We start from the raw sequence: 24,881 nt of genomic DNA, 5'->3' as shown, positions 1-24,881 counted from the left end.
GCTCACCACACATCTAGATAAGTTCCTTAGGTGGTCTACTTTCCAAAATGGTGTCACTTGTGAGGGGTTTCAATGTTTACGCACATCAGGGGCTCTCCAAACGCAACATGGCGTCCCATCTCAATTCCAGTCAATTTTGCATTGAAAAGTAAAATGGCGCTCCTTTCGTTCCGAGCTCTGCCATGCGCCCAAACAGTGGTTTACCCCCACATATCGGGTATCAGCGTACTCAGGACAAATTGTACAACAACTTTTGGGGTCCATTTTCTCCTGTTACCCTTGGTAAAATAAGACAAATTGGAGCCGAAATAAATTTTGTGTAAAAAAAAGTTTAATGTTCATTTTTATTTAAACATTCCAAAAATTCCTGTGAAACACCTGAAGGGTTAATAAACTTCTTGAATGTGGTTTTGAGCACCTTGAGGGGTGCAGTTTTTAGAATGGTGTCACACTTTGGTATTTTCTATCATATAGACCCCTCAAAATGACTTCAAATGAGATGTGGTCCCTAAAAAAAATGGTGTTGTAAAAATGAGAAATTGCTGGTCAACTTTTAACCCTTATAACTCCCTAAAAAAAAAAAAAAAAAGTTGGTTCCAAAATTGTGCTGATGTAAAGTAGACATGTGGGAAATGTTACTTATTAAGTATTTTGCGTGACATATCTCTGTGATTTAAGGGCATAAAAATTCAAAGTTGGAAAACTGCGAAATTTTCAAAATTTTAGCCAAATTTCCATTTTTTTCACAAATAAACGCAAGTTATATCAAATAAATTTTACCACTATCATGAAGTACAATATGTCACGAGAAAACAGAATCGCCAAGATCCGTTGAAGCGTTCCAGAGTTATAACCTCATAAAGGGACAGTGGTCAGAATTGTAAAAATTGGCCCGGTCATTAACGTGCAAACCACCCTCGGGGCTTAAGGGGTTAAAATATGATCACACAAATAAATTATTCAACATGATCACATGAAGGATAAGAAAGCAAAATATAAAATAAATGTATAAAGTAGGCAAGATATGTCAAATGTCTTGCTAATTCATAAACAGAATATCAAATAGAAATTAAAATTAACACACCTGCGCTCTAGCTAATGACAAGATACAGTAAGAAGGCTGTGCAAATAAGCCTAGCAATGTCACACCTGCATACGCTACCAATTTGGATTGGTTCCCCTGACACGCTCCCGCCCATTCTGTGACGTCACTTGTTTAGCCACGCCCCCCGCACACACCGCTACTGCTCCGGCGTTGCTTCCGGCCGGGGCACGCTAGGAGTTGGCGGTTCCTGCTCATCCGGACTCCCAGTGGTGAGCCATCCATCTGGGGTTAGCCGGCGTGGGTAACCTCTCTCCCCAGCCGCACGGTGCAGCACATTACGTCAAGTAAGAAGTGTTTTTGGACATTCTCCGACTCCCCTGACCATCAACATCACTACCAATAGTAAGTGTTTGTGCACCAACAGGCATTCCTTTATTGGCAGTTCTTTCCCTAAACAGTATATCTGTATGACGGACACAGTCTGCCTATTGCTATTATATATTACCGCGTATGCAGGTGTGACATTGCTAGGCTTATTTGCACAGCCTTCTTACTGTATCTTGTCATTAGCTAGAGCGCAGGTGTGTTAATTTTAATTTTTATTGCATTTATCTTAGACAGGGTATAGCACAGACCTTGCCACCACACCAGCAGCCACAATTTCCTACCTTTTCCCCTTTTTCTTCCCCCTTCCTTGTTTGATTCATTGCCTGAATAGTGCAGCGCCAGTGTTTACTACTATTTTTATTCTAGAATATCAAATAGCAATAAGCACATTTCCAAAAAATTGCTGTATATTAATAAGGGCCAATGAGATGAAAAGTTATATGAATTCATTGTAAAAAAGTACATGATGCATTAATAGTGAAATATTGCCTTGATGTTGATATATAAATTTGCAAATATAAGGTGAAAAGATTGAAGACACAAATATACAGCAAGCAAAGTAAAAGTAAAAAGTCAATGGGATAAGTACATCACAGAGGTAGACATTTTCATTGGTAGCTGCAAATAGTGCATAGTGCAATCATAAGCATAAGGCTGAAGGTGCAGCCAAAAATTAGATACAAATCCAGTGAAGATAATGCATAATATGAGGCTACCACGATGAGACACCACTGCCCCCTCACACCACTCCAACGCACATTTCGCTGTCACTTCATCAGGGTTGGTATCATATTATTATGCATCATCTTCACTGGATTTTTATCTTTTTTTTGGCTGCACCTTCAGCCTTACTATGCATTTTTTCAGCTACTAATGCCAATTTCTACCTCCATGATAAATTTATCCCATAGACTTTTTACATTTACCTTGCTTGCCGTATATTTGGGTCTTCAACCTTTTTTACTTATATTTACAAATTTATATATTATATCTCAACATCAAGGCAATATTTCACTATTAATGCATTATGTACTTTTTATAATTTATTCATATTTTTTTCATCTGATTGTCACTTATCAATATACAGCATTTTCTTGGAAATGTGCTTATTGCGATTTGATATTCTTTTATTTATGAATTACCAATTCATTTGACATATATACATACAACTTATAAGCAAGAAACAGATTTGATAAACAAGGAGTTGTCGCATTTTATGTTAGAAAAGCATATATCTGGACAGAGATTGGAGCTTCAGAGACTGGGAGTTCTGTGGAAACTGTTTGGGTATGAACACAAGGAGATAACGGAAAGGACACCATTGTAGGCATTTACTACAGGCCGCCTGAGCAAGCTGAAGATATTGATGAACTCTTTATGCATCAAATGGCCAAGTTCTCCAAAAAATATATGACATAGTGGTCATGGTACAGGAAAGATATACGGTATATCTTGGTACCGTGTTTTCCAGTAGATAGAAAAATATTTAGAATAGAGAGTCCTCAGTGGTTGATACCATCTTTTCAGTTAGCCATTAAAAGGTAACAAATTGCAAGCTTTCAAGACTACTCAGGTCTCCTCATCAGGCATAGACTAAAAGTAATTCTGGAGAATCACATATTTATGTGAAACACATCACAGAAAAAAAACAAAAAAAACCCATTGATTATACAGGTGACATGAAGCAGAATTACCATGAGTCATAAACAGTTACGTCCATAAATATTGGACCAGGTCTTAGATAAGGATTGTTTCATTGACTTAACTGTTTATCACTCATGGTAATTCTGCTTCAGGTCTTATCCATGATTTTTTTTTCCCTGTGATGTGTTGTGCATAATGTGATATGTGATTCTCCATAATTTTTATTAGTCTATGCCTGATGAAGAGACCTGAGTAGTCTCAAAAGCTTGCAATTTGTTACCATCTTTTCAGTTAGCCATTAAAAGGTATCAACCACTGAGGACTCTCATCTCTAAGGGTATGTTCACACGATCCTGATTTCAATCCTTTTTTTTTCAGGACAAAAACCGCAGCTCTTGGCAGAAAACGCAGGTGCGTTTTTGGTGCGGTTTTTGGTGCGGTTTTTTATGCAGTTTTCTCTGCAGATTGTCTGTGTTTGACACAAATAAAGCTTTAACTGCAGTGGGGGAAAAAAAAAAAGAAATGATGTCATTTCCTTGTCCAACCCTTTTCTTCTTCCATCCTCCATTTTGGGACTAAACACCAAAATGAGTGGACGTGTTTTGAATGACAGCGCTCCGCAGAGTGCTGAGCGTAGGCCAGATCACAGCCCGCGGATCCAGCTCTATCCAGCTATTTAAGTCTACGTTCACATTTGCGGTCTGCGCCGCAGCGTCGGGCGCCGCATGCGCCCCTATAATTTAACATGGGGGCGCATGGACATGCGTCGCACTTGCGTTTTGCGCCGCATGCGTCACTGCAGCGCACGCATCCGGGCGCAGAGGACGCAGCAAGTTGCATTTTTGCTGCGTCCAAAATCAATAAAAAAAAGGACGCATGCGGCGCACAACGCAAATGTGAACATAGCCTAAGTGCCACGTATTTAAGTGCCACGTATCACGTATTTCAGTGCCACGTATTTCAGTGCCACGTATTTCAGTGCCACGTATTTCAGTGCCACGTATTTCAGTGCCACGTATTTCAGTGCCACGTATCAAAGTGCCATGTATCACGTATTTCAGTGCCACGTATCACGTATTTCAGTGCCACGTGCCACGTATCAAAGTGCCACGTATCACGTATTTCAGTGCCACGTGTCAAAGTGCCACGTATCATGTATTTCAGTGCCACGTGCCACGTATTTAAGTGCCACGTATCAAAGTGCCACGTATCACGTATTTCAGTGCCGCATATTTCAGTGCCACGTATTTCAGTGCCACGTATTTCAGTGCCACGTATTTCAGTGCCACGTATTTCAGTGCCACGTATCAAAGTGCCACGTATCACGTATTTCAGTGCCACGTATCACGTATTTCAGTGCCACGTGCCACGTATTTAAGTGACACGTGCCACGTATCAAAGTGCCACGTATCACGTATTTCAGTGCCACGTATTTAAGTGCCACGTATCACGTATAAGTGCCACGTGTCACGTATTTAATTGCCACGTATTTAACCCCTTCACCCCCAAGGGTGGTTTGCACGTTAATGACCGGGCCAATTTTTACAATTCTGACCACTGTCCCTTTATGAGGTTATAACTCTGGAACGCTTCAACGGATCTTGGTGATTCTGACATTGTTTTCTCGTGACATATTGTACTTCATGATAGTGGTAAAATTTCTTTGATATTACCTGCGTTTATTTGCAAAAAAAATGGAAATTTGGCGAAAATTTTGAAAATTTTGCAATTTTCCAACTTTGAATTTTTATGCCCTTAAATCACAGAGATATGTCACACAAAATACTTAATAAGTAACATTTCCCACATGTCTACTTTACATCAGCACAATTTTGGAACCAAAATTTTTTTTTGTTAGAGAGTTATAAGGGTTAAAAGTTGACCAGCAATTTCTCATTTTTTACAACACCATTTTTTTTTAGGAACCACATCTCATTTGAAGTCATTTTGAGGGGTCTATATGATAGAAAATACCCATGTGTGACATCATTCTAAAAACTGCACCCCTCAAGGTGCTCAAAACCATATTCAAGAAGTTTATTAACCCTTCTGGTGCTTCACAGGAATTTTTGGAATGTTTAAATAAAAATGAACATTTAACTTTTTTTCACAAAAAATTTACTTCAGCTCCAATTTGTTTTATTTTACCAAGGGTAACAGGAGAAAATGGACCCCAAAAGTTGTTGTACAATTTGTCCTGAGTACGCCGATACCCCATATGTGGGGGTAAACCACTGTTTGGGTGCATGACAGAGCTCGGAAGCGAAGGAGCGCCATTTGACTTTTCAATGCAAAATTGACTGGAATTGAGATGGGACGCCATGTTGCGTTTGGGGAGCCCCTGATGTGCCTAAACATTGAAACCCCCCACAAGTGACACCATTTTGGAAAGTAGACCCCCTAAGGAACTTATCTAGATGTGTTTTGAGCGCTTTGACCCACCAAGGGCTTCACAGAAGTTAATAATGCAGAGCCGTAAAAATAAAACAAAAATTTTTTCCCACAAAAATTATTTTTTTAGCCCCCAGTTTTGTATTTTCTCGAGGGTAGCAGGAGAAATTGGATGCCAAAATCTGTTGTCCAAGTTGTCCTGAGTGCGATGATATACCATATGTGGGGAGAACCACTGTTTGGGCGCATGGGAGGGCTCGGAAAGGAAGGAGCGCCATTTGGAATGCAGACTTAGATGGAATGGTCTGCAGGCGTCACATTGCGTTTGCAGAGTCCCTAATGTACCTAAACAGTAGAAACCCCCCCACAAGTGACACCATGTTGGAAAGTGGACCCCCTAAGGAACTTATCTAGATGTGTGGTGAGCGCTTTGACCCACCAAGGGCTTCACAGAAGTTTATAATGCAGAGCCGTAAAAATAAAACAAAAATTTTTTCCCACAAAAATTATTTTTCAGCCCCCAGTTTTGTATTTTCCCGAGGGTAACAGGAGAAATTGGACCCCAAAAGTTGTTGTCCAATTTGTCCTGAGTGCGCTGATACCCCATATGTGGGGGGAACCACCGTTTGGATGCATGGGAGGGCTCGGAAGGGAAGGAGCGCCATTTGGAATGCAGACTTAGATGGAATCGTCTGCAGGCGTCACATTGCGTTTGCAGAGCCCCTAATGTACCTAAACAGTAGAAGCCCCGCACAAGTGACCCCATTTTGGAAACTAGACCCCCCAAGGAACTTATCTAGATGTGTTGTAAGAACTTTGAACCCCCAAGTGTTTCACTACAGTTTATAACGCAGAGCCGTGAAAATAAAAAATCTCTTTTTTTTTCCCACAAAAATTATTTTTTAGCCCCCAGTTTTGTATTTTCCCAGGGGTAACAGGAGAAATTGGACCCCAAAGTTTGTTGTCCTATTTGTCCTGAGTACACTGATACCCCATATGTTGGGGTAAACCCCTGTTTGGGTACACGGGAGAGCTTGGAAGGGAAGGAGCACTGTTTTACTTTTTCAACGCAGAATTGGCTGGAATTGAGATCGGACGCCATGTCGCGTTTGGAGAGCCCCTGATGTGCCGAAACAGTGGAAACCCCCCAATTATAACTGAAACCCTAATCCAAACACACCCCTAACCCTAATCCCAACAGTAACCCTAACCACACCTCTAACCCTGACACACCCCTAACCCTAATCCCAACCCTATTCCCAACCGTAAATGTAATCTAAACCCTAACCGTAACTTTAGCCCCAACCCTAACTTTAGCCCCAACCCTAACTGTAGCCTTAACCCTAGCCCCAACCCTAGCCCTAACCCTAATGGGAAAATGGAAATAAATACATTTTTTTTATTTTTCCCTAACTAAGGGGGTGATGAAGGGGGGTTTGATTTACTTTTATAGCGAGTTTTTTAGCGGATTTTTATGATTGGCAGCTGTCACACACTGAAAGACGCTTTTTATTGCAAAAAATATTTTTTGCGTTACCACATTTTGAGAGCTATAAATTTTCCATATTTTGGTCCACAGAGTCATGTGAGGTCTTGTTTTTTGCGGGACGAGTTGACGTTTTTATTGGTAACATTTTTGGGCACGTCACATTTTTTGATCGCTTTTTATTCCGATTTTTGTGAGGCAGAATGACCAAAAACCAGCTATTCATGAATTTCTTTTGGGGGAGGCGTTTATACCGTTCCGCGTTTGGTAAAATTGATAAAGCAGTTTTATTCTTCGGGTCAGTACGATTACAGCGATATCTCATTTATATTATTTTTTTATGTTTTGGCGCTTTTATACGATAAAAACTATTTTATGGAAAAAATAATTATTTTTGCATCGCTTTATTCTCAGGACTATAACTTTTTTATTTTTTTGCTGATCATGCTGTATGGTGGCTCGTTATTTGCGGGACAAGATGACGCTTTCAGCGGTACCATGGTTATTTATATCTGTCTTTTTGATCGAGTGTTATTCCACTTTTTGTTCGGCGGTATGATAATAAAGCGTTGTTTTTTGCCTCGTGTTTTTTTTTTTTCCTTACGGTGTTTACTGAAGGGGTTAACTAGTGGGCAAGTTTTATAGGTCGGGTCGTTACGGACGCGGCGATACTAAATATGTGTACTTTTATTGTTTGTTTTTATTTAGGTAAAGAAATGTATTTATGGGAATAATATTTTTTTTTTTTTTCATTATTTTGGAATATTTTTTTTTACACATTTGGAAAAAAATTTTTTTACTTTTTTACTTTGCCCCAGGGGGGGACAATACAGATCGGTGATCTGCCAGTTTGCATAGCACTCTGACAGATCACCGATCTGAGAGAAGTGCAGGCTGCTTCACAGTGCCTGCTCTGAGCAGGCTTCTGTGAAGCCACCTCCCTCCCTGCAGGACCCGGATCCGCGGCCATCTTGGATCCGGGTCTGGAGCAGGCAGGGAGGGAGGCAAGACCCTCGCAGCAACGCGATCGCGTTGCTGCGGGGGGCTCAGGGAAGCCCGCAGGGAGCCCTCTCCCTGCGCGATGCTTCCCTGCACCGCCGGCACATCGCGATCATGTTTGATCGCGGTGTGCCGGGGGTTAATGTGCCGGGGGCAGTCCGTGACCGCTCCTGGCACATAGTGCCGGATGTCAGCTGCGATAGTCAGCTGACACCCGGCCGCGATCGGCCGCGCTCCCCCCGTGAGCGCGGCCGATCGGCTATGACGTACTATCCCGTCGAGGGTCAGATAGGCCCAGGTCACCTCGACGGGATAGTACGTCTAAGGTCACAGAGGGGTTAAGTGCCACGTATCCCACGAAGATTTTCCATGGAGAACAGACACATCCAGAGATATGTCTGCTCTCCACGGCTGCAGCAACACACTGACAGGAGCCATAGTTCCTGTCGGTGTGTCACTGCGCATGCGCGAGCGAGTTTACCGGCGGTCATTGACCCCGGCACTCTCGCTTAACGGCAGTGCTGCGTGGGAAAGTTCAACGCAGCTGTACTGCTGTTAACCGAGACGCCGGAGTCATTGAACTCCGGGACAGTACGCGATACACTGCTAGGAACACTCGTTTTATGGATTCTGCGGACAGGGAGTATGAATTTGATTTTTTATTTTGTGATTTTTTCCTGGAGGATCGAGGGCTTCGCCTACAAGTGTGCTGTTGGTGAGTATATACTCTATGTTATGTGTTGTATGTACTGTACTGTGTGTCATGTATGTGTATTGTGTGTAGGTGTTTTGTGTAACTTTACAATTGTGCTAAGTCGCCGGACACAGAGACAACTCTCCCATCCTAATACCGGATGGGAGTAGTAGTCCCATACGGCGACTTAGCACAATGGTGGCACTAGCGTCGCATGGGGACACACACGCACACACACACACACACACATACATATACACACACACCAAATCAATCACGATCCCCATGCGACGGTATGCCTCCATGTCTCTCCGCCCAAGCACGTCCGGCCGCTTCCCCGCACTTCCGGCTGCAGCGGTTCTGCACCACAAACCGCAATAAAACCCGCAGATATATTTTTGATCTGCGGGTTTTACTGCGGGTTTGACCTCACAATGGAGGTCTATGGGTGCAGAACCGCTGCTGTTTCGGGCAAAGAAGTGACATGCTCCTTTTTTCCCGCAGCTATTCAGCGCGGCTTTTTTTTTAAAATTCAGGATCGTGTGCACAGCGGTTCCTGTTTTCCATAGGGTACAATGTACTGTACCCTGCATGGAAAACAGCTGCGGAACCGCAGCGGCAAAACCGCTGCGGTTCCGCGGTAAAAAACGCACTGTGTGAACATGGCCTAAATATTTTTCTCTAGTGGTCATGGGAAATTTCAACTATCCAGACATTTGTTGGGAATCTCTCTCAGGCAAAACTAACAGGTCAAGCAAATTCTTATCCTCTCTTGCTGACAACTTTATTTTCCAAAAGGTAGGGGAGAAATCAACGGGATCTGCTACCTTGGATCTAATCCTTATAAACAGGGAGGAAATGGTTGAGGAGGTAAGATTGGCTGGGACCCTAGAGGTAGTGACCATGCTATTTTAGAATATTGGATAACTAGAGGAGGAAAACCTGTGAAGAACTCAGACTTCAAGGTTAGATTTCAGAAGGCAGATTTTAAGGTATTCAGAAAGAGAACCAGAAGGATCCAATGGCTGGATATCCTTAAGGACAAAAATGTCCAGGAAGGATGGGAAATTTTGAAACATTAGATTATCAAAGCACAATCATTAACAATTCCAAAAAGAGGGAAGAATACGAAGCATTTAAGGAAACCAGGATGGATGAACACACAACTTAAAACACATGCTAAAAAGGAAGAAAAATGTTCATCAAATGGAAAGAGGGAGGCATATCTAAAGAAGAATATAATGCTGTCTGCAGTACCTGCATGGCACAAATCAGATTAGATAATGCTGAAAATGAATTAAGGCTTGCAAGAGGCGTCAAAAGCAATAAAAAAAGAATTTTGGAGAAATGTCAAAAGTAAAAGAAAAAAGTCAAAGATGCCATACGATTTTTACGGGATGAAAATGATGGATTGGTAAGAAAGGATGTTGAGAAGGACGAACTTTTAAATTCCTATTTTGCATCTGTTTTCTCTCAGAAAGGAAATGTAACAAAATGATTTTCACTGTCCTATTAAAGGAATAGAAGAATCCAAAATATTTATAAACAGAAAGATAGTGAGGAAACACTTAGCTAACAAATTAATTTAAGTCTCCAGGTCCAGATGAATTAAACCCCCAGAGTACTGAAGGAGATAGCAGAAGAAATTTTTGAACCACTCTCCTTAATCTTTGAAAATTCTTAGAGAACAGGGGAATCCCAGAAAACTGGAGAAGAGCAAATGTTGTTCCTATCTTCAAAAAAGGGGAAGAAGATGGATCCAGGGAACTATAGGCCGGTGAGTGACGTCTATACCAGGAAAGATCTTTAAACACATTATTAAACAACATGTATGTAAGTACCTGGATAAGAATTGTGATTAACCAGAGTCAGCATGGATTTGTAACTAATAAGTCATGTCAGACTAACTTGCATGGAATTTATCACCTCATTTTTGAGCTATGAGCTGCGGCCACTGCTTTCAGGGCTTATCTACAGAATTCTAGAATGCTGTAGATAAGCCCCCGATCTAACCTGAAAGATAAGAAAAACAAGTTATATTATACTCACCCGGGGGCGTCGCAGGTCCAGAGCCTCCCATCTTCATGCGATATCATCTTCCTTGCTTCGTGTCTCCTACGCAGGCGTACTGATCTGCCCTGTTGAGGGCAGAGCACAGTACTGTAGTGCGCAGGCGCCGTGAAAGGTCAGAGAGGCCCTGCGTACTGCAGTACTTGGCTCTGCCCTCAACAAGGCAGATCAGTACGCCTGCACAGGAGCCACAACAAGAAGCAAGGAAGATGACGACATCGCATGATGATGGGAGGAGCCGGACCCGGACCTGCGACGCCCATTGGACCGGACTGCCTCGGGTGAGTATAATAACTTGCTTTTCTTCTCTATGGGGTTAGACTGGGGCCTTATCTACAGCATTCTAGAATGCTGTAAATAAGCCCTAAAAGGCAGTGGCAGCAGTTCATAGCTCAAAAATGAGGTGACAAGTTCCCTTTAACCCCTTCCCGACATTTGACGTACTATCCCGTCGAGGTGGGGTGGGCCCGTATGACCGCCGACGGGATAGTACGTCATAGCCGATCGGCCGCGCTCACGGGGGGAGCGCGGCCGATCGCGGCCGGGTGTCGGCTGCATATCGCAGCTGACATCCGGCACTATGTGCCAGGAGCGGTCACGGACCGCCCCCGGCACATTAACCCCCGGCACACCGCGATCAAACATGATCGCGATGTGCCGGCGATGCAGGGAAGCATCGCGCAGGGAGAGGGCTCCCTGCGGGCTTCCCTGAGCCCCCCGCAGCAACGCGATGTGATCGCGTTGCTGCGAGGGTCTTACCTCCCTCCCTGCCTGCTCCAGACCCGGATCCAAGATGGCCGCGGATCCGGGTCCTGCAGGGAGGGAGGTGGCTTCACAGACGCCTGCTCAGAGCAGGCACTGTGAAGCAGCCTGCACTTCTCTCAGATCGGTGATCTGTCAGAGTGCTATGCAAACTGGCAGATCACCGATCTGTATTGTCCCCCCCTGGGGCAAAGTAAAAAAGTAAAAAAAAAAATTTCCAAATGTGTAAAAAAAAATAAAAAAAAATATTCCAAAATAATGAAAAAAAAAAAAAAAATATTATTCCCATAAATACATTTCTTTATCTAAATTAAAAAAAAAAACAATAAAAGTACACATATTTAGTATCGCCACGTCCGTAACGACCCAACCTATAAAACTGCCACACTAGTTAACCCCTTCAGTAAACACCGTAAGGAAAAAAAAAAAAAAACGAGGCAAAAAACAACGCTTTATTACCATACCGCCGAACAAAAAGTGGAATAACACGCGATCAAAAAGACTGATATAAATATCCATGGTACCGCTGAAAACGTCATCTTGTCCCGCAAAAAACAAGCCGCCATACAGCATCATCAGCAAAAAAATAAAAAAGTTATAGTCCTGAGAATAAAGCGATACCAAAATAATTATTTTTTCTATAAAATAGTTTTTATCGTATAAAAGCGCCAAAACATAAAAAAAATGATATAAATGAGATATCGCTGTAATCATACTGACCCGACGAATAAAACTGCTTTATCAATTTTACCAAACCCGGAACGGTATAAACGCCTCTCCCAAAAGAAATTCATGAATAGCAGGTTTTTGGTCATTCTGCCTCACAAAAATCGGAATAAAAAGCGATCAAAAACGGTCACGTGTCCGAAAATGTTACCAATAAAAACGTCAACTCGTCCCGCAAAAAACAAGACCTCACATGACTCTGTGGAGCAAATGTGGAAAAATTATAGGTCTCAAAATGTGGAGACGCAAAAACTTTTTTGCTATAAAAGGCGTCGCTGGTTTCACGCTTGCGTTTTTGTCTGCAGCGTTTTTTGCACAAAAAAACGCATGCGTTTTTTCCCTATATTTAACATTGAAAACGCATGCAGTTTTTTTGTATGCGTTTGGTCGCGTTTTCAAACGCATGCGGGTTTTTTCTGCATGCGTTCATTTTCAGAAATACAACCTGCAGTATTTTCTTGCGTTTTTAAGCACATGCGTTTGTTTGCGTTAAAAACGCATGCATTTTTATCGAAAAAAACAGAAAACACACTGAAAAGCCACCCACCACCATCAAGGTGATAAAGGGATCCAAACCCTAACCCTAACTCTACCCCTAACCTCACCCCTAACCGTTTAATGAACATTTTCTGACAGTCATAGTGCCACGTATTTCAGTGCCACGTATTTCAGTGCCACGTATTTCAGTGCCATGTATTTCAGTGCCACGTATCACGTATTTCAGTGCCACGTGTTTCAGTGCCACGTATTTCAGTGCCACGTATCACGTATTTCAGTGCCACATATTTTAGTACCACGTATTTCAGTGCCACGTATTTCAGTGCCACGTATCACGTATTTCAGTGCCACGTGTTTCAGTGCCACGTATTTAAGTGCCACGTATTTCAGTGCCACGTATTTCAGTGCCACGTGTTTCAGTGCCACGTGTTTCAGTGCCACGTGTTTCAGTGCCACGTATCACGTATTTCAGTGCCACGTATTTCAGTGCCACGTATTTCAGTGCCACGTATTTCAGTGCCACGTATTTAAGTGCCACATATCACATATTTCAGTGCCACTTATTTAAGTGCCACGTATTTCAGTGCCACGTATTTCAGTGCCACGTATTTCAGTGCCACGTATTTCAGTGCCACGTATTTCAGTGCCACGTATTTCAGTGCCACGTATTTCAGTGCCACGTATTTCAGTGCCACGTATTTCAGTGCCACATATCACATATTTCAGTGCCACTTATTTAAGTGCCACGTATTTAAGTGCCACGTATTTAAGTGCCACGTATTTCAGTGCCACGTATTTCAGTGCCACGTATTTCAGTGCCACGTGTTTCAGTGCCACGTATTTAAGTGCCACGTATCACGTATTTCAGTGCCACGTATTTCAGTGCCACGTATTTCAGTGCCACGTATTTCAGTGCCACGTATTTCAGTCACGTTTAGGGTTAGGGGTAGGGTTAGGGCTAGGGTTGGAGGTAAAGTTAGGGTTGGGGCTCAAGTTAGGGTTGGGGCTAAAGTTAGGGTTAGGGTTTGGATTACATTTACGTTTGGATTAGGGTTGGGATTAGAATTATGGGTGTGTCAGGGCTAGGGGTGTGGTTAGGGTTACCGTTGGGATTAGGGTTAGGGGTGTGTTTGGGTTAGGGTTTCAGGTAGAATTGGGGGGTTTCCACTGTCCAGGCACAACAGGGGCTCTCCAAGCGCGACATGGCGTCCAATCTCAATTCCAGCCAATTCTGCGTTGAAAAAGTAAAACAGTGCTCCTTCCCTTCCGAGCTCTCCCGTGCGCCCAAAAAGGGGTTTACCCCAACATATGTGTTATCAGCGTACTCGGGACAAATTGAACAACAACTTCTGGGGTCCAAGTTCTCTTGTTATCCTTAGGAAAATAAAAATTTGGGGGGCTAAAAATCATTTTTGTGGGAAAAAAAAGATGTTTTATTTTCACGGCTCTGCATTATAAACTGTAGTGAAACACTTGGGGGTTCAAAGTTCTCACAACACATCTAGATAAGTTCCTTGGGAGGTCTAGTTTCCAATATGGGGTCACTTGTGGGGGGTTTGTACTGTTTGGGTACATCAGGGGCTCTGCAAATGCAACGTGACGCCTGCAGACCAATCCATTTAAGGCTGCATTCCAAATGGCGCTCCTTCCCTTCCGAGCTCTGTCATGCGCCCAAACAGTGGTTCCCCCCGACATATGGGGTATCAGCGTACTCAGGACAAATTGGACAACAACTTTTGGGGTCTAATTTATCCTGTTACCCTTGTGAAAATACAAAACTGGGGGCTAAAAAATCATTTTTGTGAAAAAAAAAAAAAGAATTTTTATTTTCACGGCTTTGCGCTATAAACTTTAGTGAAACACTTGGGGGTTCAAAGTTCTCAAAACACATCTAGATAAGTTCCTTGGGAGGTCTAGTTTCCAATATGGGGTCACTTGTGGGGGGTTTGTGCTGTTTGGGTACATCAGGGGCTCTGCAAATGCAACGTGACGGCTGCTGACCAATCCATTTAAGTCTGCATTCCAAATGGCGCTCCTTCCCTTCCGAGCTCTGTCATGCGCCCAAACAGTGGTTCCCCCCCACATATGGGGTATCAGCATACTCAGGACAAATTGGAAAACAAATTTTGGGGTCCAATTTATTCTGTTACCCTTGTAAAAATACAAAGCTGGGGGCTAAAAAATCATTTTTGAGAAAAAAAAAAAAAATTATTTTCACGGCTCTGCGTTATAATCTGTAGTGAAACACTTGGGGGTTCAAAGCTCTCAAAACACATCTAGATAAGTTCCTTAGGGGGTCTACTTTCCAAAATGGTGTCACTTGTAGGGAGTTTCAATGTTTAGGCACATCAGGGGCTCTCCAAACGCAACATGGCGTCCCATCTCAATTCCAGTCAATTTTGCATTGAAAAGTCAAATGGCGCTCCTTCCCTTCCAAGCTCTGCCATGCGCCCAAACAATGGTTTACACCCACATATGGGGTATCAGCGTACTCAGGACAAATTGCACAACATTTTTTGGGGTCCAATTTCTTCTCTTACCCTTGGGAAAATAAAAAATTGGGGGCAAAAAGATCATTTTTATGAAAAAATATGATTTTTTATTTTTACGGCTCTGCATTATAAACTTCTGTGAAGCACTTGGTGGGTCAAAGTGCTCACCACACATCTAGATAAGTTCCTTAGGGGGTCTACTTTCCAAAATGGTGTCACTTGTAGGGAGTTTCAATGTTTAGGCACATCAGGGGCTCTCCAAACGCAACATGGCGTCCTATCTCAATTCCAGTCAATTTTGCATTGAAAAGTCAAATGGCGCTCCTTCCCTTCCAAGCTCTGCCATGCGCCCAAACAATGGTTTACACCCACATATGGGGTATCAGCGTACTCAGGACAAATTGCACAACATTTTTTGGGGTCCAATTTCTTCTCTTACCCTTGGGAAAATAAAAAATTGGGGGCGAAAAGATCATTTTTGTGAAAAAATATGATTTTTTATTTTTACGGCTCTGCATTATAAACTTCTGTGAAGCACTTGGTGGGTCAAAGTGCTCACCACACATCTAGATCAGTTCCTTAGGGGGTCTACTTTCCAAAATGGTGTCACTTGTAGGGAGTTTCAATGTTTAGGCACATCAGGGGCTCTCCAAACGCAACATGGCGTCCCATCTCAATTCCAGTCAATTTTGCATTGAAAAGTCAAATGGCGCTCCTTCCCTTCCAAGCTCTGCCATGCGCCCAAACAATGGTTTACACCCACATATGGGGTATCAGCGTACTCAGGACAAATTGCACAACATTTTTTGGGGTCCAATTTCTTCTCTTACCCTTGGGAAAATAAAAAATTGGGGGCGAAAAGATCATTTTTGTGAAAAAATATGATTTTTTATTTTTACGGCTCTGCATTATAAACTTCTGTGAAGCACTTGGTGGGTCAAAGTGCTCACCACACATCTAGATAAGTTCCTTAGGGGGTCTACTTTCCAAAATGGTGTCACTTGTAGGGAGTTTCAATGTTTAGGCACATCAGGGGCTCTCCAAACGCAACATGGCGTCCCATCTCAATTCCAGTCAATTTTGCATTGAAAAGTCAAATGGCGCTCCTTCCCTTCCAAGCTCTGCCATGCGCCCAAACAATGGTTTACACCCACATATGGGGTATCAGCGTACTCAGGACAAATTGCACAACATTTTTTGGGGTCCAATTTCTTCTCTTACCCTTGGGAAAATAAAAAATTGGGGGCGAAAAGATCATTTTTGTGAAAAAATATGATTTTTTATTTTTACGGCTCTGCATTATAAACTTCTGTGAAGCACTTGGTGGGTCAAAGTGCTCACCACACATCTAGATAAGTTCCTTAGGGGGTCTACTTTCCAAAATGGTGTCACTTGTAGGGAGTTTCAATGTTTAGGCACATCAGGGGCTCTCCAAACGCAACATGGCGTCCCATCTCAATTCCAGTCAATTTTGCATTGAAAAGTCAAATGGCGCTCCTTCCCTTCCAAGCTCTGCCATGCGCCTAAACAATGGTTTACACCCACATATGGGGTATCATCGTACTCAGGACAAATTGTACAACAACTTTGGGGGTCCATTTTCTCCTGTTACCCTTGGTAAAATAAAACAAATTGGAGCTGAAATAAATTTTGTGTGAAAAAAAGTTAAATGTTCATTTTTATTTAAACATTCCAAAAATTCCTGTGAAACACCTGAAGGGTTAATAAATTTCTTGAATGTGGTTTTGAGCACCTTGAGGGGTGCAGTTTTTAGAATGGTGTCACACTTGAGTATTTTCTATCATATAGACCCCTCAAAATGACTTCAAATGAGATGTGGTCCCTAAAAAAAAATGGTGTTGTAAAAATGAGAAATTGCTGATCAACTTTTAACCCTTATAACTCCGTCACAAAAAAAAATTTTGGTTCCAAAATTGTACTGATGTAAAGTAGACATGTGGGAAATGTTACTTATTAAGTATTTTGCGTGACATATGTCTGTGATTTAAGGGCACAAAAATTCAAAGTTGGAAAATTGCAAAATTTTCAAAATTTTCGCCAAATTTCCATTTTTTTCACAAATAAACGCAAGTTATATCGAATAAATTTTACCTTTAACATGAAGTACAATATGTCACGAGAAAACAATGTCAGAATCGCCAAGATCCGTCAAAGCGTTCCAGAGTTATAGCCTCATAAAGGGACAGTGGTCAGAATTGTAAAAATTGGCCCGGTCATTAACGTGCAAACCACCCTTGGGGGTGAAGGGGTTAATTTACTTCTATGACAGAATCACTGACTGGGTGGATCTGGGAAATGCTGTAGATATAGTATATTCTTGACTTCAGCAAAGCATTTGACAAAGTATCTCACACCATCCTTATTAAAAAAAAAAAAAGACTAATTATTGAATGGACAAGACAACTGTTAAATGGATTCATAACCTGCTGTAGTGATCGGACCCAGAGAGTGGTCGTAAATGGCTGCACATCCAGTTGGAAGAATGTCTCAAGTGGGGTGCCACAGGGTTCTGTCTTGGGCCCTGTATTGTTCAACACCTTTATCAATAATTTAGATGAAGGAATTGAGGGTACACTGATTAAATTTGCTGATGACACAAAGCTAGGAGGGATAGCTAATACTAGAGAAGAGAGAGAGAGGATTCAAAAATATATAAATAAACTGGAGCAGTGATCAGCAACTAACAGAATGGTTTTTAACACAGAAAAATGCAAAGTACTACATCTGGGCAATAAAAATGAAAAAAGCATATACATAATGGGAGGAATAGAACTAAGCAACAGCACATGTGAAAAAGACTTGGGTATACTAATAGATCACAGACTGAACATGAGTCAACAGTGTGATGCAGCAGCAAAAAAGGTAAACACAATTCTGGGATGTAATAACAGAAGCATACAGTCTAGATCACGTGAAGTCATTATTGCCCTCTACTCTTTGGTCAAACCTCATCTGGAATACTGTGTCCAGTTTTGGGCACCACATTTTAAAGAAGACATCAACAAACTCAAGTTCAGAGAAGAGCGATCAGAATGGTGACCAGTCTGCAAACCATGTCCTTTGAGGAAATGTTACAGGATTTGGGAATGTTTAGCTTGCAAAAGTGAAGACTAAGAGGAGACTTAATAGCTGTCTACAAATATCTGAAGGGCTGTCACATTGTAGAAAGATCATCTCTATTCTCATTTGCACAAGGAAACAGTAGAAGCAATGGGATGAAACTGAATGGGAGGAGACAGATTAGATATTAGAAAAAACTTTGACAGTTAGGGTGATCAATGAGTGGAACAGGCTGCCACGAGAGGTGGTGAGTTCTCCTTCCATAGAAGTCTTCAAACAGAGGCTGGACAGACATCTGTCTAGGATGATTTAGTGAATCCTGCTTTAAGCAGGGGGTTGGACCAGATGAATCAGGAGGTTCCTTCCAACTCTACCATTCTATGATTCTATATCCTGCCCCCTTCATACATTTGTTATTTTAGATTTCATTTTTTATCCTTCATGTGATCATGTTTTATTACTCATTTGTTGTGTAATCATGCTTTAATATTTATTAATAAGGTATTATATTTGAACCCTGTTTTCTATGAATATTTTCTTTGGTTGGTAATATAAAAGTCATGGCTGACAATAGTTGTGCTGCTTCAGGAAAAATTCAGTTTTCGCCTGCCCTCATCTAACCCACCTGCTATGGGCTTATAAATAAAGTTCTTTATTTTGCAATCCAATAATTATTTATAATGCTATTCTACGTAGTAACATATTTAGTCATTGTGGTGTTTTTTTTTCTTTATGAGCAAAATTAAAATCACAGGAATTAACTTGCAAATCAGATGTAGATATAAGATTTGGTCACCTTTTCTCATATGCGGCCACCCGTAGCCCTCTTGTAAAAGAATAATTAAATATAGTGCTATAAGAAAGCTCATTTTATTTTAATCCACAACATGGAATAAAGGCAGATTAACCTTAAATTTAACTAATTTGTCTGTACAATCAGAGGCTACAGCTGGACACCACAAGTTTTAGTTCACATATTAAAATCCTTACTTATAAATGAAAGTATGGTTAAGGGAATGCTTCATCTGAAAATCACTTTTGGTTTTATGTTATATGTTTCTTCTTTTTACTTGAGAATTTAAAATTTTACATATTTTTTTTTCAATATTCCACATCAATTAATAATAAAAAAAAAATCTTGCAACTTTTACACCGGCCTCCAAGTCTTATACTAGACAAAGCTTCAATACAAGATTATCCAAGTCGAACAATTGTGGCTAATATCCATGTGAACAACGGAAAGGAGTTTTTGATTTACAGTGGGCAGTGTGAAAATAGCTTGTTTTTTTCCTTTTCTTTTTTTTACATATATACACTGCTCAAAAAAATAAAGGGAACACTAAAATCCCACATCCTAGATATCGCTGAATGAAATATTCCAGTTGTAAATCTTTATTCATTACATAGGGGAATTTGTTGAGAACAATAAAATCTAAAAATTATCAACGTAAATCACAATATCCCAAGTGCTTGTATGACCTCCCTACAACACCTGTGCATGCACCTGGACGAAAGCATCCACTAACTCCTGGACAGTCTGTGGTGCAACGTGACATTGGTGGATGGTCGAGACATGATGTCCTAGATGTGTTCAATCGGATTCAGGTCTGGGGAACGGGCGGGCCAGTCCATAGCTTCAATGCCTTCATCTTGCAGGAACTGCTGACACACTCCAGCCACATGAGGTCTGGCATTGTGCTGCATTAGGAGGAACCTAGGGCCAACCGCACCAGCATATGGTCTCACAAGGGGTCTGAGGATCTCATCTCGGTACCTAAAGGCAGTCAGGCTACCTCTGGCGAGCACATGGAGGGCTGTGTAGCCCTCCAAGAAATGCCACCCCACACCATTACTGACCCACTGCCAAACCACTCTTGCTGAAGGATGTTGCAGGCAGATCGCTCTCCACGGCGTCTCCAGACTCTGACACGTTTGTAACGTGCTTAGTGTGAACCTGCTTTCATCTGTGAAGAGCACAGGGCGCCAGTGGCAAATTTGCCAATCCTGGTGTTCTGTGGCACAGTGTTGGGCTGTGAGCACAACGCCCATCTGTGGACGTCGGGCACTCAGACCATCCTCATGGGAGTCGGTTTCTAACCGTTTGTGCAGACACATGCACATTTGTGGCCTGCTGGAGGTCATTTTGCAGGGCTCTGGTAGTGCTTCCCCTGTCCCTCCTTGCACAAAGGCTGAAGTAGTGGTCCTACTGCTGGGTTGTTGCCCTCCTACGGCCCCCTCCACATCTCCTGGTGTACTGGCCTGTTTCCTGGTTGCGCCTCCAGACACTACGCTGACAGACACGGCAAACCTCCTTGCCACAGCTCGCATTGATGTGCCATCCTGGATGAGCTGCACTACCTGAGCCACTTGTGTGGGTTATAGAGTTCGTCTCATGCTACCACGAGTATGAAAGCACAACCAACATTCAAAAGTGACCAAAACATCAGCCAGAAAGCATTGGTACTGAGATGTGATCTGTGGTCCCCACCTGCAGATCCACTCCTTTATTGAGTGTGTCTTGATAATTGCCAATAATTTCCATCTGTTGTCTATTCCATTTGCACAACAGCATGTGAAATTGATTGTCAAACAGTGTTGCTTCCTAAGTGGACAGTTTGATTTCACAGAAGTTTTATTTACTTGGAGTTATATTCTGTTTAAGTTTTCCCTTTATTTTTATGAGCAATGTAGTGATAGGAATCTATGTAAAAAAAAAAAAAATCCATGTAACAAAAACCTGATGTAATAGGTTATTTTATATGGATACGCATTCCCTTTAAAAAAAAAAAAAAAAAAAAAACGCCCTACCATTAACTTTTTTTTTTTCTCCTTCTCTCTATATGTGTATGCGGTGTAGTGTCATTGTGTTAATACACTCACCTACCATTGCCTTGCCTTCTCTAGTATCCAGCACCGCACTTCAGACGCTCTGGATCAGTGAGCACTAGGAGACAGAAATCTCTATAAAAATATAAGCTTATGGTGCCTCATACTGCCCCATAGGCTTACATTTTAAGAACCCTTTTCACATCAAACAGATCGGTAATGTCACTCCAAAAAGGGCTGTAGCGCTAGGTCCTGGGGCTAAAGTTAAGGTTGTGGTTATGGTTGGGATTACGGTTAGGATTGGGACTAGGGGTGTGTTAGAGTTAGGCTTGTGGTTAGGGTTATGGTTGGGATTAGGTTAGGGGTGTGTTGGGGTTAGGGTTGGAGTTTGAATTGGGGGGGTTCCACTGTTTAGGTACATCAGGGGATCTCCAAACGTGACATGGCACCACCATTACAATATTCCAGCCAATTTTGTGTTCAAAAAGTCAAAAGGTGCTCCCTCCCTTCTGAGCCCTGTCATGTGCCCAAACAGTGGCTTTCTCCCACATATGGGGTATCGGCGTACTCAGGAGAAATTGCACAACAAATTTTGTCATCCATTTTCTCCAGCTACCCTTGTGAAAAAAAAATTGGTTCTAAAGTAAAATTTGGTGAAAAAAAGTAAAATGTTCATTTTTTCCTTCCACATTGCTTTAAGTTCTCGTGAAGCACCTGAAGGGTAAATAAACTTCTTGAATGTGGTTTTGCGCACCTTGAGGGGTGCAGCTTTTAAAATGGTGTCACTTTTGGGTATTTTGTATTATATTGTCCCCCAAACTCACTTCAAACGTGAGGTGGTCCCTAAAAAAATGGTTTTATTTTGTTGGAAAAATGAGAAATCACTGGTCAACTTTTAACCCTACCAATGTCCTAACAACAAAAAAAAAATGTATGTTTCCAAAATTTTGCTGGTGTAAATTTGACATGTGTGAAATGTTATTTATTAACTATTTTGTGTGACACCACTGTCTGATTTAAGGGTACAAAAATTAAATGTTTGGAAATTTTAACATTTTCAAATTATTTCCCGTGTTTCCGTTTTTTTTTCATAAATTAACGCAAGTTACAGCTCTGGCAAAAATTAAGAGACCACCACATCAAAACCCTGTCATGGGCAGCCCAATCTCCAGACCTGAACCCCATTGAAAACCTCTGGAATGTAATCAAGAGGATGATGGATAGTCACAAGCCATCAAACAAATGATAACTGCTTACATTTTTGCGCCAGAAGCAGTGTGAAAGACTGGTGGGTAGCATGCCAAGACACATAAAAGCTGTGATTAAAAATCATGGTTATTCCACAAAATATTGATTTCTGATCTGTTCCTGACTTAAAACATTAGTATTGTTGTTTCTAAATGATTATGAACTTGTTTTCTTTACATTAATTTGAGGTCTGAAAGCACTGGGTTTTTTGTTTTGTTTTTTTTTGTAATTTTGACCATTTCTCCTTTTCAGAAAAAAAATACTAAATTTATTGCTTGGAAATTTGGAGACATGTCAGAAGTTTACAGAATAAATGAAAAATTTACATTTCACTCAAAAATATACCTATAAAGAGAAAAATCTGACAAACTGAACATTTTGCAGTGGTCTCAATTTTTGCCAGTGCTGTATATTGAAGAAATGTTACCACCAACATGAAGTACAATATGTCACGGAAAAAACAATCTCAGAAACAGTGGGATCTGTTGAAGCGTTCTAGAGCTATAACCTCAAAGTGACAGTGGTCAGAATTGTAAAAATTGCTTTGGTCAGTAAGTACCAAATTGTCTCTGTCACTAAGGGGTTCAATAAGAAACATTTCTGTTGATCCTTATCTATTTCCAATTTATCTTTTTCCTTTCAGATCCTCTTGACAAAGAATCTAGCTGTTGCAATGGTAGCATCTAAACTTAACCCCTTAGTGACCAGGCCAATGTTTTTTTAATCTGACTTGTGTCGGCACTATATGTAGTAATAACTGTGGAAGGATTCTCTATATACACCATTGATTGAGGGTTTTTTTGTGGCATATCATACGTTGGTTATTTGAGTGGCAAAATTTAGGTTGATATGTAAGGCTACTTTCACACTAGCGTTAACTGCATTACGTCGTTTTGCCGAAAAACCGCATCCTGCAAAAGTGCTTGCAGGATGCGTTTTTTCTGCATTGACTAACATTAGCGACGCATTTGCGACGCAATGACACGTCGCAACCGTCATTCAAACTGACCGATTATGCCTATAATCCAGGTGGACATACCACAAAAAACCATTAATAAATAATTACTCATGTTTGCTTTACATCAGCACCATTTGTAAAAGGTTTTATTTTGTTAGAATTTTAGGTTTAAAAATGCAGCAGTAATTTTTCATTTTTTTCAAGGAAACGTACAAAACTTATTTTTATATGGACCTGTTCATTTTTTTAAGTGACTGTGGGTCCTATATGTTGTTAACCCCCAAAAGTGATACAATTTTAAAAACTGCACCCTTTGATGTAATCAAAATTGCTTTCGGGTAGTTTATTAACCCTTCTGGTGCTTTTCAGGATTTAATGCAAAGTAGCATAACAAATGAAAAAGTTTATTTTTACCACCTAAACGTTGATAACTTTTGAACAGGCCGCTATAGCTGGCAGACTAAGGCCAGGTTCACACTGCGTCAATGGCAATGCGCTGACGGCATCCGTTACACAGCGGCACTAACGCAATGTAACTGATGCTTCAGTGCACCCATTGACGGCCACTATGTAGCGCATCGCTAACGCAAATGCATAATCGGCATGAGTTAGTCTACGTTCACATTTGCGGTCTGCGCCGCAGCGTCGGGCGCCGCATGCGTCATGCGCCCCTATATTTAACATGGGGGCGCATGGACATGCGTCGCACTTGCGTTTTGCGCCGCATGCGTCCCTGCGGCGCCCGCGTCCGGGCGCAGAGGACGCAGCAAGTTGCATTTTTGCTGCGTCCAAAATCAATCAAAAAAAGGACGCATGCGGCGCAAAACGCAGCGTTGTGCATGCGTTTTGCTACGTTTTTGTTTGCGTTGCGGCGCCGACGCTGCGGCGCACAACGCAAATGTGAACGTAGCCTTAGCGATGTGCCGTCATTCTGTGACAGACCCTCGGACGCGGTCTGCAGCGTTTCCGGGTCATTCACCGCTACGCAGATGCTATCGCAATCGCATAACGCAATATTGGAAAAGGCACTAGCGTTGGTGCAGTCCGCTTAACGCATGAACTGAACGGACGGCACCAACGGAATGTGAACCTGGCCTATGGCCGTTATTTGGCAGTGAACTGCCATGGCAAACATCAGGACCACGTGATCAAGATCTCAGGGTGCCAATGGGGTTAAAGAGAAAGCCCCCCCCCAGCACTCAACCATCTGCCATAGTCACTATAGACAGCAGCATTTAAAGGGTTAAATGACCAGTGGCTGATGCAGCAAGCTGTCAGCTACAGGATCACCCATGGAGGGATGCTAGTCTCATTTAGCAGGCAGTAAAAAGACATCTTGGTGGTCATTAAGGGGTTAATGCAGCAAGTTTTGTATTTATTTTAATGTTTTCTTACCCTTCAATGCAGATTCTACAGGGCAACTGTACAATCGAGTAGAGCAACAACAAACCATACATGTTGGTGGGATCGCTTAGCATTCAGGCGCAATTAATGCGTCAACATAGCCAAACATACATCCAAGACACTACAGTGCAAGGTCTTTACATCATGAATCCACTGAAGTCCCATCCATT

General features: G+C 41.8%; 1 protein-coding gene across 2 annotated transcripts in view; it reads right to left on the bottom strand.

The window, feature by feature from the left end:
- ATRX (ATRX chromatin remodeler) overlaps window positions 1–24,881 on the bottom strand; it is a 272,152-nt gene that overhangs the window by 126,313 nt on the left and 120,958 nt on the right. The gene's annotated exons all lie outside the window — the stretch shown is intronic.

Source organism: Ranitomeya variabilis, chromosome 2 (genome assembly GCF_051348905.1).
Source record: "Ranitomeya variabilis isolate aRanVar5 chromosome 2, aRanVar5.hap1, whole genome shotgun sequence".
Taxonomy (NCBI): domain Eukaryota; kingdom Metazoa; phylum Chordata; class Amphibia; order Anura; family Dendrobatidae; genus Ranitomeya; species Ranitomeya variabilis.
The sequence above is the reverse complement of the archived record's forward strand: the minus strand, read 5'-3'. Positions and strand labels throughout refer to the sequence as shown.